General features: G+C 34.5%; 1 long non-coding RNA gene across 1 annotated transcript; it reads left to right on the top strand.

Moving 5' to 3' along the window:
- Nucleotides 1-1,858: 1,858 nt before the first annotated feature.
- LOC309968454 lies at nucleotides 1,859-8,665 on the top strand. The gene is made up of 3 exons (XR_014326573.1): nucleotides 1,859-1,947; nucleotides 2,065-2,217; nucleotides 7,845-8,665. It is a non-coding gene; the product is annotated as an uncharacterized lncRNA (long non-coding RNA).
- Nucleotides 8,666-15,474: the final 6,809 nt, after the last annotated feature.

The following is a 15,474-nucleotide window of genomic DNA, read 5'->3' as shown; positions in this document are numbered from 1 at the left end:
AATCAGTCTAGAACAATAGACTTTGCTTCCTAGTAGAACTAGGAAGCAAAGTCAGCAGGGAGTGACTGATAGAGAAGCAAGTACACACAGCAGGAAAGTAAAGGGTTAGTTTGAATAAGAAATAAGCATTGCTCCCTGCCCAGATTCCCCTATCACCCCTTTCCAGGTGACCCTTCTAATCCCTAAAATTACCTGTTAGGCATTATACCCCATTTAACAAATGAAAAAAGTCTGGTTCTGGAATTTGAATCTTGTCCTAACTGCAAAATCTAAAGCTTTCTACCACAACCTACTTACTCTCAGTGGTTTTAAACTGTTGCTGCAGCCTTCAAGGACTAACTGGAAATCATGTCTGACATACGAAATCGGTATGAAACGCATTTTTTTTAGGTATATTTTACATATACGACATTATATTAGTTTCAGGTGTACAACACAATAATTCAATATTTGAATATATTGGGAAATCAACACAATAAGTCTAGTTAACATCTGTCATCACACATATTTACGTTTTTTTCTTATGATAACTTTTAAGATCTACTCTCTTATGCAATACAGTATTATTAACTATAGCTACCATGCCATATATTACATCTTCATGACTCATTTATTATATAACTGGAAATTTGTACCTTTTGACCCATTTTCACCTCACATTACCCCTCACCCCTGGCAACCACCAATCTGTTCTCTGTATCTATGAGCTCTTTTTTATTTTTGTTTTTTTTAAGATTACACATATAAGTGAGATCATATGGTATTTGTATTTCTTCTGATTTATTTCACTAAGCATAATGCCCTCAAGGTCCATCCATGTTGTCTCAAATGGCAAGATTTCCATCTTTTAATGGCTGAATACTATATATATACTATATATATACACCACATTTTGCTTTATCCATTCATTCATTGATGGATACTCAGGTTGTTGCCATGTCTCAGCTATTGAAAATAATGCTGCAGTGAACATGGGAGTGCAGATATTTTTTCAAGTTAGTGTTTTTGTTTACTTCTGATAAATACCCAGAAGTAGAATTGCTGGATCGTATGGTAGTTCTATTTTTAAGTTTTTGAAGAATCTCCACACTGTTTTCCATAGTGGCTGCACCAATTTACATTCACACCAACAATGCACGAGGGTTCCCTTCTCTCCTCATCCTCACCAACACTTTTTATTTCTTGTCTTTTTTTTTTTTTTTTTTTTTGCGGTACGCGGGCCTCTCACTGTTGTGGCCTCTCCCGTTGCGGAGCACAGGCTCCGGACGCGCAGGCTCAGCGGCCATGGCTCACGGGCCTAGCTGCTCCACGGCATGTGGGATCCCCGGACCGGTGCACGAACCCGTGTCCCCTGCATTGGCAGGCGGACTCTCAACCACTGCGCCCCCAGGGAAGCCGTATTTCTTGTCTTTTTGATGATAGTCATTCTAACAGATGTTAGACGATATCTCATTGTGGTTTTGATTTGCATTTACCTGATGAATAGTGATGTTGTGCACCTTTTCATGTACTTGTTGGCCATCTGTATGTCTTATTTCAAAAAATGTCTATTCAGATCCTCTGCCCATTTTTCACTCAGATTGTTTTTTTGCTGTTGAGTTGAATGCACAATGTGTTGTTCTTGAATTATATTCAGCTCTAAAAAGTTTTATGTCAGCTTACATATCTAATCCTCCTATTTAAATTTTTTTTCAAGAGAAACATGTTGGATTCTTTTCCTTAATGAGATTAAGGAACTTCCAAATACCTTCTAGATGATCACACCGAATTTCTGCAACTATACTCTAAAACCCTAAGTTTATATTTATATTGCATTATTTTTCAGGTGTGAAAATGAAACCAAATTCAAAACAGAAGAAGTATTTTGGGCTTACAATTTCTGCCCTACTCCATACTCCTGGACTGCACTTCTGGGCCTTATTTTATATCTTGTTTTCTTCGCACCTGGTAAACAAAGGCTTTGTTGTTATTATTGTTATGTTAATTAAACTGTCTCTATTTAGAGGAGAAAAACCCTTTTAAATTACTTACTACATTTACTGAAATTCATTTTGTATTTCTCAGGAATGGGACCAATGCCTTGGACTGTGAATTCTGAAATATATCCCCTTTGGGCAAGAAGTACAGGAAATGCATGTTCATCTGGAATAAACTGGATTTTCAATGTTCTGGTTTCATTGACATTTTTACACACAGCAGAGTATCTTACATACTATGGTAAGAGAATATTTTTTCCAGCTATAGTTTCATTTTTATTTTCCTACTCTATTTTTAGATATGCTATCATTTGTGATTGAAAGATTAGATGGTTATATTTTTGCTATTATAAATTCTCTATATGGCTTTCTTATTCCCCACAGTCCTTGGCAATGTTTCTGGGAAAAGATAAGAGGAACTCTCCTTTCCTAAGCAGTATTGCTTATAGCCTTCACCCACCCACCTACACTTCAGACCCAGACATCTCCCAGCTATCTCCCCAGTTGGAAATCTTCACAGCAAGGCCTTTAGTTTAATGAAAAAACATAAACAGAGAATGGTAGAAAACTGCAGGAGTCTAGGGCTAATGCTTGAAGATGTCTCATAACAGGGATGGAGTGGTATCCAAGAGTGGAAGTAGGGTTAAAGTAGCTCCCCCAAATTCTGTGCTATGAGTTATGCCTTCCGCTCTGTCGTCTGTGCTGTTCAGGCCAAAGCATTTCAGGATCCACTGAGGCCAGTGCTTACCACTGCCAAAACTATAAATGTGGCAGAAGTGTTCAAGTGAAAATGTGTGGAGACCGTAACTCGAAGAAAACAATCTAGAGAAGTGACTGAGTTAGGAAGAAACTTTGGGAAGCTACTTCAAGTTTATCTTTGCTAAAATGAAATGATTTTGGCTTTTTAGCAAGAGGATTTCTTCACTGTATGAGTTTATAGCTGTGATTGGATTCTAAATGATGAAATAGGAGGTTTTCATTCTAATCTTCTCATGAGCCTCTGTGATTGTATATTGAATGCCTATTGCTTAGTCCATTCTCTGATCCCCTCCCCTATCACCTCATCTCACCCCATCCCATGTTCTGGCTAATTATAATTCCTTTTTGTAAGAACAGGTTTATTTGTCAGCTCCCCTACCCAAGCCCTCACTACTGGACCATAAATCCCTTGAGCTTAGGCCAGATTATGCTTTGTTCACCATTATATTCCCAGTGCCCTCCAGGGCATCCTATTCACTTAATAAGCACTCAGAAGTATTTGTCAAATGAATAATTACACGGATGAACTTTTAGATGAATGGTGAATATGAGGAAACATTATAAAAGTCTATTCCTCCTGTCTTCTGAACATGCTGAATTGATATTTACTTTTATTTAAAACTATTTATCTAATGCTTTTTTTATCTTTATAAAACTCCTCTCTCTGCTGATCACCATTAGGGACATTTAGAAATATTTATTTTCTTGGAAAGGGAATGCGCTGGCATTTTAAACTGGATATATATTTAGTATATTCAGCCTTATCCCATTTGGCAATTAAAATGTTTTACATAAATTTGTAAGCTTATCTTCCTAACAGCATAAATATGAACACAATATTTATCCATATTTTCTGATTCTTGAGAACACTTAAATATATGAAGACCTAAATATAGACTAATATCTTGAGAAAGCATTTTTTAATAGAAAGTCATAGACCAAATAATAAAAGTCTATGTGGTAAGACTTTTGATAGCAAAGCACCTCTTCCTTGAATGAATTCTGTCAGAAAAACATGAGGCAACAGAAGCAAAATTTAAATATGGCATAGCCAGGCTTCTTTCAGAAATATCTCCTTGGAAGAAGCTTTTTGCTTTGCATTAAGCCAAGCTTCTATCAGGTCAGCACACTGTCCATTAGGTCCTCACTAGTGGAACAGTATCTCAGCTCAGGTTAGATTTTCCCTATTTATTGCTCTATATTTTAATCTATAGGTTACTGATTTATGTAAGGTATATGTTTATATTCCTGATTTAACAAATATGCACCATAATGATGTATTTCTCTGGAAATATTCATGTCTTCTTTTACTTCCTTTCTTATTGTTTCATAAGACCTCAAGTTATTTTTGTTTTCCAACATCTTTATTGGAGTATAATTGCTCTACAATGGTGTGTTATCTTCTGCTGTATAACAAAGTGAATCAGCCATATGTATACACATATCCCCATATCCCCTCCCTCTCACGTCTCCCTCCCATTCTCCCTATCCCAACCCTGTAGGTGATTACAAAGCACCGAGCTGATCTCCCTGTGCTATGCAGCTGCTTCCCACCAGCCATCCATTCTACATTTGGTAGTGTATATATGTCCATGCCACTCTCTCACTTCGTCCCAGCTTACCCTTCCCCCTCCCCGTGTCCTCAAGTCCATTCTCTATGTCTCTGTCTTTATTCCTGTCCTGCCCCTAGGTTCTTTAGAACCTTTTTTTTTTTTAGATTCCATATATATGTATTAGCATGCAGTATTTGTTTTTTTCTTTCTGACTTACTAAACTCTGTTTGACAGACTGTAGGTCCATCCACCTCACTACAAATAACTCAATTACGTTTCTTTTTATGGCTGAGTAATATTCCATTGTATATATGTGCCACATCTTCTTTATCCATTCATCTGTCGATGGACACTTAGGTTGCTTCCATGTCCTGGCTATTGTAAATAGTGCTGCAATGCACATTGTGGTACATGATGTTTTTTGAATTATGGTTTTCTCAGGGTATATGCCCAGTAGTGGGATTGCTGGGTCGCGTGGTAGTTCTATTTTTAGTTTTTTAAGGAACCTCCATACTGTTCTCCATAGTGGCTGTATCAATTTACATTCCCACCAACAGTACAGGAGGGTTCCCTTTTCTCCACACCCTCTCCAGCATTTATTCTTTGTGGACTTTTTGATGACGGCCATTCTGAAGACCTCAGGTTTTGATTCCTTCCTAAACTATACTGCCTAGAAAGGTCTGCCTTGGACCCCATTCAGTAATGTTTATTACTAAAAGTTATCATTAAAATGTCACCAGTATATCACTTTATTTATAACACATGTGACTAAATAGATCCCTTGATGAGCATTATTATTAAAGTTCCTGTGTTGAAGTACTGAAATTCAATCAAACATGGTCTTTAATTCCTCATTTTATATGATTCAATTAAATATTTGTTTTAATCTGAAACTTAATATAGGATTCTAATAAGATTTATTTCCTTTAGAATAAAGATGAGGAATATCTGCACTCTTTAACAATCCTGACAGGCTTGTTACATTTTTTTCATTTTCATTCCAAGGGGGCATAATTAAGAAAGTGAGTTACATAATTGACTTGCCCATTACATGGAGCAGGTCACAGCCTCCCAGGCCTGCCTACACCTCGCCTCTGTGGCTTAACCACAGGTCTCACCAGTGAAGCCCATATACGCAATTTTGGCATTTGCCTTCTTTAGATTACTCAGATTTTTATAAAAGGAATAGAATTTCCTTAATTTGGCTTTGGGAATGTGGTTCACACACAAGAAACTTCATGGCCTTTAAGAATCTTTGTAATCCATCTAATTGTTTTTGACTGTATGAATTTAGTGCTAACAGATTTGATTTGTTACTTCTAATCATGCCACTGTACCTAAATTGTGAAAGATGATGAATATTTCTCAACATTATATTTTATAAAGCCAGACTATAGACTATATTTACTCTGTTAGATATTTTAGAGTTTAGCGTCCTGATTTGGTCTAAAATGTTTTACCCTCTGCACTTATTTTTTTTCTGTATTATCAACATGATTGCCATCCTTTCTTTGCCCCTCCCCACAGAAGATTCCGTTTCTCTTCTTATGTCCACAATTTTGCTTATCTGTATTCAGAACACAGAATTTCATCTCCTATCATTTTTTTCTCAAAATTCCACATTCTCCAAGAGCTAGCTTATCAGTATCACCCTTTAGATGAAAACATTACCAATTTATTAGGCATGCTGATCTTACTAGCAACTATTCTTCCCTAGTCATTTAGTAAAACTTAATAATGCTGTCTATCACTCTTTTGAGCAACTAACATCCAAAATTCTAATAGGAATGTAGCATACATTTTTTCTATTCTTTGCAGTTTAGCCAGGCAGAATTTATTTTCCCTGTCAGATCAGGAAACAAGGTCAAGACAATTCAAGAAACTGCTCAAGGATTCAGCGCATCACTTTGTGACTTTCAGACCTACACTGTCTACAGAGACATGGTGCCTTTCTCTCACTATAACACTCAGCTATTCATTCCAGATGACCTATTATTATTTTCTGATTATCAAGTATAAGACATAAAAATATATAAACTTGTAGTAAGTGTTTAATGTAAACCAAACTGAAATGAAGTAATTTTATTTATTTATATTTGTAAATGGAATTGTACTTTTATTAAAGAAAGGATTTGATTTATGCAGGTCCCACTCCTTAAGAATTATGTAGCTTCTGATGATTTAATCTAACAAATTATGTCTTGGTTTAGTCAACCCTTTCATATTTTTCCTAATGTCTCATAGTTTACCTCTGTTTCCCTTTTATTTTCTCATGGCTCCTCATTCCAAAGAGCAGATTCTTTGGAGTGGCCAATTCAGCAGCACTTTTCCTCTCTAGTTTTCCTTGAGTCTTCCCAAGAAATGTTTCTGTGGATAGTACTGAAATGGTTACTTATAGGCCTACTAAACTACTTTATAGGCATAAAAACTACTTTAAGAAAGTAGTTTTAGTAATGTTTTTCCACATTCTGTAATGATTCAGCAGAACTGAGAAATACTATTCAGTTCTTTAATTGCTGTACTATTTAGCTTATAGCTTGACTTTCAAATATGTCTTCATGACGTCTAGTATAGCCCTTTATTTCAGATCTGCTACCCAGTGAGTTCCATCTGGCAGTCAACAAGAGAACATTCATTCTCTAAACACTCCAATGTGTCTGCACTGTACTAGGAACCCAAAGACAAGCCATAGACTCTGTCATTGAGGAGACCACTTTTGCTGGTCTCCTCAAGCGTCTCATAACCATCTTTCCTATACCAGTCCTGATTTGGGTTGTAAAACTTAACAGAATTATAATTTAAACCATAAATTTAAATAGGAGCTGAGAAATGATTTTACTTAATGAGGAAACTGAGGTCCAGGGAGGAGGTTAAATGACTGTCTAGAAGCCACATAGCAAGACTTAAGCCAGATCTTCCAACTCCCAATCTGATATCCTTTCTCCAGCTATTTGTCTTTTAAGACCAGAGATATCCAGGAATGGTGAGAGGTGGTCATCTTTGGATTGTGATTGAAGGTAGATCCAACGGGATTTTCTAACAGAGTGGGTATTGGGTGGGAGAGTAAGAGAAAATTCAAAGTTGACTTCCAGACTTTGGGCATTGACCCATGAATTCAGCAATATCGTCATTGAATGTGGTTCTGGAAATACAAGACAAATGAGAAGGAAATTTCTCCCTCAAAGTGCCTCAAGTCTAGTAGACAAGACAGACAAATATATTTACCTAATTATAATACTTCTTGGTTGTTATATACCACTTTGCCTCAGCAGAGTTTTGTGGAAACACAATTAACTCTAACCAGGGAAGTGAGGAAAGACTTCAAAGCAGAAGTTACATCTGAGCCTGGTCTGTCATTCTTCTTGAGTGTGATTACACGACTTGAGTTTAGAAAGACAAATTGCATTATATTCACAGCATTAGAACAATTAGAATAAACGAGGCTGGAAGCAATTTTTTGGTTCCAGCTCAGACCACAGTCATGCATGATTGACCCGTTAAAATCAAGTACCGTTTCCAATGTAAACCTATACATATATATTATTTCCCATTGCAGGAGCCTTCTTCCTCTATGCTGGATTCGCTGCTGTGGGTCTCCTTTTCATCTACGGCTGTCTTCCTGAGACCAAAGGGAAAAAATTAGAGGAAATTGAATCACTCTTTGACAACAGGCTATGTACATGTGGTGCTTCAGATTCTGATGAAGGGAGATATATTGAATATATTCGGGTGAAGGGAAGTAACTATCATCTTTCTGACAATGACGCTTCTGATGTGGAATAATTGTCAGCTGCTGATATATTTAGTAATTTAAACAAACTTGGGAGAGAAGAACAGCAATTGGTGACCTCACTGCCCTGCTTTTAATCTGGTTCTTTCCACAGTCTAGTTTTGAATGACTTCATATTCTAGAATATTTGATTCCAAGGAAGATACAATCACAATGACATTTTTTTTCACAAGCAGAGATGTAAAAAAAAAAATCTACAGAGATTTTAAACTAATAGTTTTTGAGCAAATGTGTATAATTCCTTCCTGAGATAGTTTAAAATGAATATTATACCCAGTGATTTCCGTGATAATCCTTTTTTCCTAAGACTATATATAATTATTAGTGGCAATTGAGTCAGTGCTAATCTAGCCAAATCATATATGTGTGATATACTTACAGCAGAGGATTCTAAAGTATGGTCCAAGGGTATTTTCTGTCAAAGCATGGCCTGTTGGCCCTAAATTCTCCTAAGGACACGGAGCTTACCTGTGATCAGCTATTAGAAAGTAAACTCCATTTAAGCTTTCATCAACAAATTCAAAAGTGCGTCCTACAGGGGCACAGCTGTCCTTATATCCTTTGGATCCCAGATTTTGGTTTGTCTCTCCAATTCATATCTGGAAAGTTCTTCAGAAGCTGACTCTGTATAGGATCATTTGAACATTATGAAAAGCAGGGCTTTTAGGGTTTATTTTCCTACATATTTTTTGCATCAGTGAGAAGTATACATTTGCACAGATTAGCTAGCAAGTTTTGATAAGTATATTTTATTGCTAGAAAGTAAGAAAGAAAAGATTTTTATGGACCTTAAAGATTTTTAACCCTGAGTTAGTCACTTAGGTGTGCAACTGTAAACACAAAATAGCACTAGATCTTCAACTGTGTTTCAGGGTCAGTTTTTGTTCATGCCAAAATCACCAGATATTCACCATGCCTTCACTCATCCACTCTGGAGTCCTAGTATTTGTGCCTTCATTTGTGTGATATAAATAACTTCTAGCAAACTAATTTTCCCCTTCTTTTAATCAAATAATTTCTGAAACAAGAAAGGAAGGAAGAAAATCAGTGGCAGAAATAATCCTGCTGTTACTGATGTTTGTTTAATTAAGTAGTGGGACTTCTATTTTTCTTAACTTTTTATTAACTCTTCCTAAGGGAATTGTCACATTTTGTTACTTACGGTACTCGTCTTTTTTTTTCCTTTAAATTCTGAGAGCATAAACTGATCTTTATTTTGCACACCCTTTCTCATTTTACCTGACATTCTATATTAAAAGATACATAGCTTTGTCTGTGGGTTTTTCCTTTGTCTCATGCTTGGCTTGGATTTTTTTCCTCGTCTAAAAATTGGGATTTTCTACTGGAACAGATTAATGGTTCTCATGTAATATGCCTTTAAGAGATGTTGACTTACTACATTTCTACAATATCTTTTCAAAGTCTTCATTGGTTTTTATGCTCATTCATCAGTGAACTCCAATTTTCACTCGTATGTTAAGAACTATATAGTATGTACAAACTCACTCACAAAATTACTTGCTAGTTCCAGTGGAAATACGAATGACTCTTCTGTGGTCAGTTAAGAGTGCGTACATTTCATGCATTTTAAAATAGCCCTAAATATCTAATAAGGTACTCTTTGGAGTGAAAAAGTGGCTCTCTGTAAATTCAGTATGTTTCTGCCAGTCTCCAAGATGGTTTGGTCTCTCTTGCTTGTTCCACAATGATCACAGCTGAGAATGTAGCTAAGGAGGTTCATTCTCTAAACCTAAAAATCCTTCAGCCGAAAAAGAGTTTTCTCCCTTTGATAATTTCATGTAACTAAAAAAAATTAGAGAGCTTCTTTCCTTGAATTAGGCACTTTGGCAATTGATTTCTAAGGGGATATTGATTTTGATTTTCCCCAGAAAAGCAGATGTGCTTTGATAGAGAAAGTTATTATTCTATCAATATTTCTTATCCCATAAGAAATTTATTATCTGTATATTTCACACAGGTAGAGTGAAGCGGAAAATGAACTATTGTGTGGTAAAATATATCAGAATATAATGTGGAGAAAAAGTATTTAGACCCATAAAATGTTCTCTTTAGAAGTTTGTTTTCCTGATTTATCCAAATAATTGCCTCAATTCTTCTCTTTATTGTATACATAGCCTTAACTATATGCTTATACTCAGCTGAGCTGAATGCACAGTAACTTTATTAAAGGAGCACCTGGGCTCATTATTTCCTAAAGCAGAACATAGCCTGTTCTCCTTGACATAAGCAAATGGTGTTTTCAACTTTATATCCATAAATGCACATAATAACAGGGAAAAATAGCCACAGTTCTTTTCCTCTATTCTCCTCAATTCCTTCTATAAGGGACTACTTGTTATTTATATAGTGATAAAGATAATATTCCATATCTTTGAGGTATAAGAGAGGTACAGTATAAGAATTATTTATAATTTTTTAATAACTACTTGAAAAGGAACCTTATACAATTAGGGTATTATTTTTAGATTCAGTGAACATTTATAGTATATTAAAAATTAAATGTTTGAATTTTGCAGGTTTTTTAGTATTATGCACCTCTTAAGTTATCAAGCATCTTTGGCTACCGCTATCAACTTGAAAACATTCCGTTTGAAATATCATCAAATATATATTTTGTAGGACAATTTATATATGGTATGATCTGACCTACCATATTAAAACACATTAAGCATCGTGCTTTTAGCTGAAATTATATGTTTCCTTCTAAACATGCTGCAAATTTAATAGAGGTATATTGTGATTTAGGAAAATATAGGGAAGACAGTCATAACCCCTACTGAGGCTTAGCTGGATGGCTGGTGAGATCTGCACTAGACTTAAGAGAATGTAACGTTTCATCTGCATCTGAACACATAGGGCTAAATGTGATGTCAGATTTTAAAGATTTGGTATTAATATTTTTCTTAAATATAAAATTTCTTATAATTTTGATTGTTTCACCTTAGTCAATAATTGCCCAAAACATGATGTTTAATGTATATGTAAAAGATCTAAATTAAAACTAGATTTAAAGGGTAATATTTCCATTTGAAATTTTGTTCCCAGTCATATGCAGTAGTTAGTTCCCAGATGGAAAATGCTATGAGAATAATGCTATCAAGTGCTTTTCATATTTTTATTTTACCACTGAACCATTTTAATATAAAAGAGTCTAAATATTATTTCTTAAGTTATTCACTCTAAAATAGGAAATCTGTTAAAGCAGAGGTAGAAATTGTTTACTATAATTTCAAAATCAGTTATATAGAGGAAGAATTAATAGGAAAAATATAAGTTGACAACTTATCCTTTTCCTTTTATATCAGAAAGTAAAACTGAAATGTACTATAATAATCCATAGATCTTGGGGGGAGAATATTCTAGAAAATACTCTTCACATGTTATCTAAGAAAGTCTCACTAGTCTCATTAGTTTAATGACACTAATATATTTTATAAATACTGTAATACAGTAAGGGGAGTGGGAAAATTGTTTTGACTTTATTTCATCAGCACAGTAATTAAGAACAATAAATAAGATGTTTTGTTATAATCAGATTCTTTTACTATTCTCTTAGTTATAATATCTCAAATTATACTAAGTACCTAACAACTGACATTTATACAGTTGTTGTATCATGTTTTAAGTTGCCAAATTCAGACATTTTCAGTAACTACGAATAAAAGAATGATATACCATGCTGGAAGCAGAGAATTCATAATATGTGCTTTATACCAAAATGTATTGAATTGTGGGTAAAATTTACAGCTCATATGTAGCTTCTGCCTGTTAAGAGACTCAGAACTGTTCTCTGCATTAGTTTTAACATCCTGTTTTCTGTCACTTTCTATCTATTTTCTTAGCCTCATGTACAGTAATGTTAAGCTAATTTGATGAAGTGATTCAGGTTGTAGCAATGTATCAGTTTTCAGTTCTTCTGGGTGAGCAATATTGCTGCTATTTTCTAGAAATAGCAATCATTTTAAAATGCCAAACAGCTTACTGCTACCAACTTTCTTAAACATCATCTCTTAGAGAAGGAGATTTTCATGTGCCAGTAATCATCAGAGAGGTATTTTGTAAGTGTTAATGATGTTCAGAAGTACATGAAAGAATTTTATCTCATAATTTGCTTGTGAGTGTAAAACAATGTAATTCTTATAAATCTTTACTTTGTATGTATAAAACACAGTCTGTTGCACTTGAGTGATTTGGTCTATGGAATGTTAAATATCTACCTTCATTTAGCAGTAATATTCATGTTTTGATTTTAGACAGTTAAGTCCATGCATTTAATTTTATCATATCTATATAAATGGGAAAAAGAAATATAGCTTACAAGTACTAAAAATTAAAAACCACCAATATTTTGTCAAGTTTTAAAATTTTAGCAAATTTAACATTATTTCATCTCATTTGAAGGTTAAAAAAATGATACTTATCTCTAGCCAAAGTTGAAATTTATATTCTACATGTCCAAACTGGTTCCTAGCAGCTTTTGGACTATATCTCACTTGATGTTATAGTATCTTTTATTTGTAATAAATGTTCAAATTTCTATTTAAAAGCTCTAATGTACATCTAGATTAAATTAAAACACAGGTTTATGCTTTTAAAATATGTTTTCAAAAGTATATTTTAATTTCTGAGAATGCATGTTATATAGTGTTTAATACTCCACATGTCTTAGCAAATCCCATATATTTATTCCTACATATGACACATGGGATATCTCTTAAAAATTATGAATACATATCATTTCCTTCAAAGTCATTGTAGCCTATAGTTGTATCAAAAGTATTGTATATTTTATGGAGATTTAGTGATGTATATGTAAATGTTTTTTAAGTTATTTTATTGAAGTTCAATCTTTACATAAAATTTAAATCTTTTTTTAAAAAAAGTGTCAGTGCCAGAACTGTAAATGAAAATAGTCAAATAAAAGTTAAGACAATTCAATACTCATTTGTCTCCCTTGTAGTTTTGTATTTTATCCAATTCTTTTCCTTGGATTTTAGGATCTAGGTTACAAAGTAAAAGCATCTACAAAGTTTACCTACCTCTATATATTTATGCAATGCTACTCATTTTAATAATATTTTACCTCTTTTTGACCATGGTTAAACTTAACTACCTTTAAAACTATTTTATAATACCTAAAAATTATTGCAAGGAGTTATTCTAAATAGTAAATATAAAACTTTGAAATGAAGTACTCAGAAATCCTTGAAATATTGTTTCTTATTGTTGTCAGAACCAGATGTTGACATGAACCATTGTGTCAGATTGACAAAAATTGTTTATGGTTGTTGCTTTGTAAATGAAAACAAAATACCTGCTGGATGACCAGTTGACAGTTCTTTTGGAATTCTGCTGCTCTTCACTGCCATTCTGCCCCAACTGTAGCTTTTATTAGTAAGCATTATATTATTGTTTGATCTGGGCAGCCATCAGACTTATCTCCATAGTTAGGGTGTACCATCCTGAGCCCAACTATAGAACTAGTCTGAGGAGATCTTCTGAAGACACTAGATCCACTTTCACTCAAAAGCTTACAATGGAGTTGCATCTTAAGCAAGGATTCTGATGTCAGCAGGTAAGGCAAAAATCCTACAGTCAAAATGACCCTTGAAAATCCCATAAGTTATGTATAAAGTGTCCACTCATCTGAATACCTGAACTGTGCAGTTCATATCTGTATCAGTGGTCAGAAAAGTCTTCATTTAATTGTCTAATCTTGTGGGGTAAATGTTGTCATCCTTTTGTGGATACTAAAACTTAAATTCAGAACATTTTGGTGATTTGCCCAAGATCACACACTAGGAAGTGTTTACAAAATTTTTCTCTGCAGTGACTACACCACACTCTTTCTCTCTTGGTCCTCATTTGGAATGTCTTCTTGTCAGATCCAGGCAGAAAGATTAAAAAATAGACATCATGTTATTGCTGTATTATAACTTAAAGGGTGTGAAGAAAAAGAATCAGATACCTCATTTTAACCTGGACTATAGACACAAATCTTGAAAACCTTTAATTTGGGGATTCTTTTCCAAATATGAAGCAGTATACAAATGGTTTCCAACTTAAAGTGGTACAACTTAATTTTTCAACTATAAGATAATGTGAAAGTGATTCATATTTAATAGAAGCTGTACTTCGAATTTTTAATTTTTATCTTTTCCTAGGCTAGCCACATGTGGTATGATAGTCTCTCTTGTGATGCTGGGCAGGGCAGCAGCCACAGCTCCCAGTCAGACATGCTGTCACCAGGGTAAACAACTGATATGCTTATAACCATCCTATACCCACACAACCATTCTGTTTTCACTTTCAAAACAGTATTCAATAAATTACATGAGATACTCAACATTTTATTGTAATATAGGCTTTGCATTAAATGATTTTGCCCAACTGCAGGTTAATGTAAGTATTCTGAGCACATTTGAGGTAGGCTGGGCTAAGCTATGGTTTCAGTAGGTTAGTATTAAGTGTATTTTCAATTTAGGATTGGTTTGTCAGGATGTAACCCCATCAGAATGAGGAAGATCTGTATAGTACATTATTTAAGAGGTCAGACTGATACAAATTATCTAGGTTTGGATCCCAGCGTTTCCACTTACTGCTTGGTAACCTAAATCACTGAGTTACTCTTTGCCTCACCTTGTTATATATAAAATGGAGATGTTACTATCTACCTCATGTAAGTGTTGCGGCAGGGAGGGGTAACATTGGTTAGTCGTGTAAAGCACTTAGAGGAATGGCAAATAGTAAGTGCTGGATAACTGTTGGCTGTTCTTAGTATCATCGTCCATATGCTATCCCTGATGCTAAGGTCATGATGTGCATAGGGACAGGAGCACATGGGTTTCTTTGACACATCATGCAGGCTGTGTGAGTGCAACAGCCAGGCTCTCTGCTGACCAGAATGGTTTGAGCTGATCTTGCTGACTATCCTGATACCCCTCTTCCTTTCTCCACCTCTTTTCCATTAGTATCCTCCTGAATGGCACAGCAGATAAGAACACAACCTTCTCATTTTCTCCTGATTAACAGGATGTAATATATAATTTCTATTTATGTGATCTCCCAGCCATGAAAAAAATAATTTAAAAAAACCCCTCAGTTAATTATCATTTAAATTCTTTTCAGCATTTAAAAAATAATTTTGAAATCCTCTCTGAATGACAATTGACATTAACCCTTTTACCAATAGACTATATTGAAATTAAGCTCGTATTATTATAGATGCTATGAATTCAACATGAAACATTGAAGGTATTTTTTACCTCCAGTATTTCATGCACTTTTCCACTACACTTACAAAACTTAATTTCAGATGATCACCATGCATGGTAAGTAAATTTTTTACATGAAAGAAAATGTTGGCATGCTTTAC

This window comes from Leucopleurus acutus (genome assembly GCF_964270905.1).
Source record: "Leucopleurus acutus genome assembly, chromosome: 11".
Taxonomy (NCBI): domain Eukaryota; kingdom Metazoa; phylum Chordata; class Mammalia; order Artiodactyla; family Delphinidae; genus Leucopleurus; species Leucopleurus acutus.
Note: the sequence above shows the minus strand (reverse complement) of the source record. Positions and strands in the feature narration are given on the sequence as shown.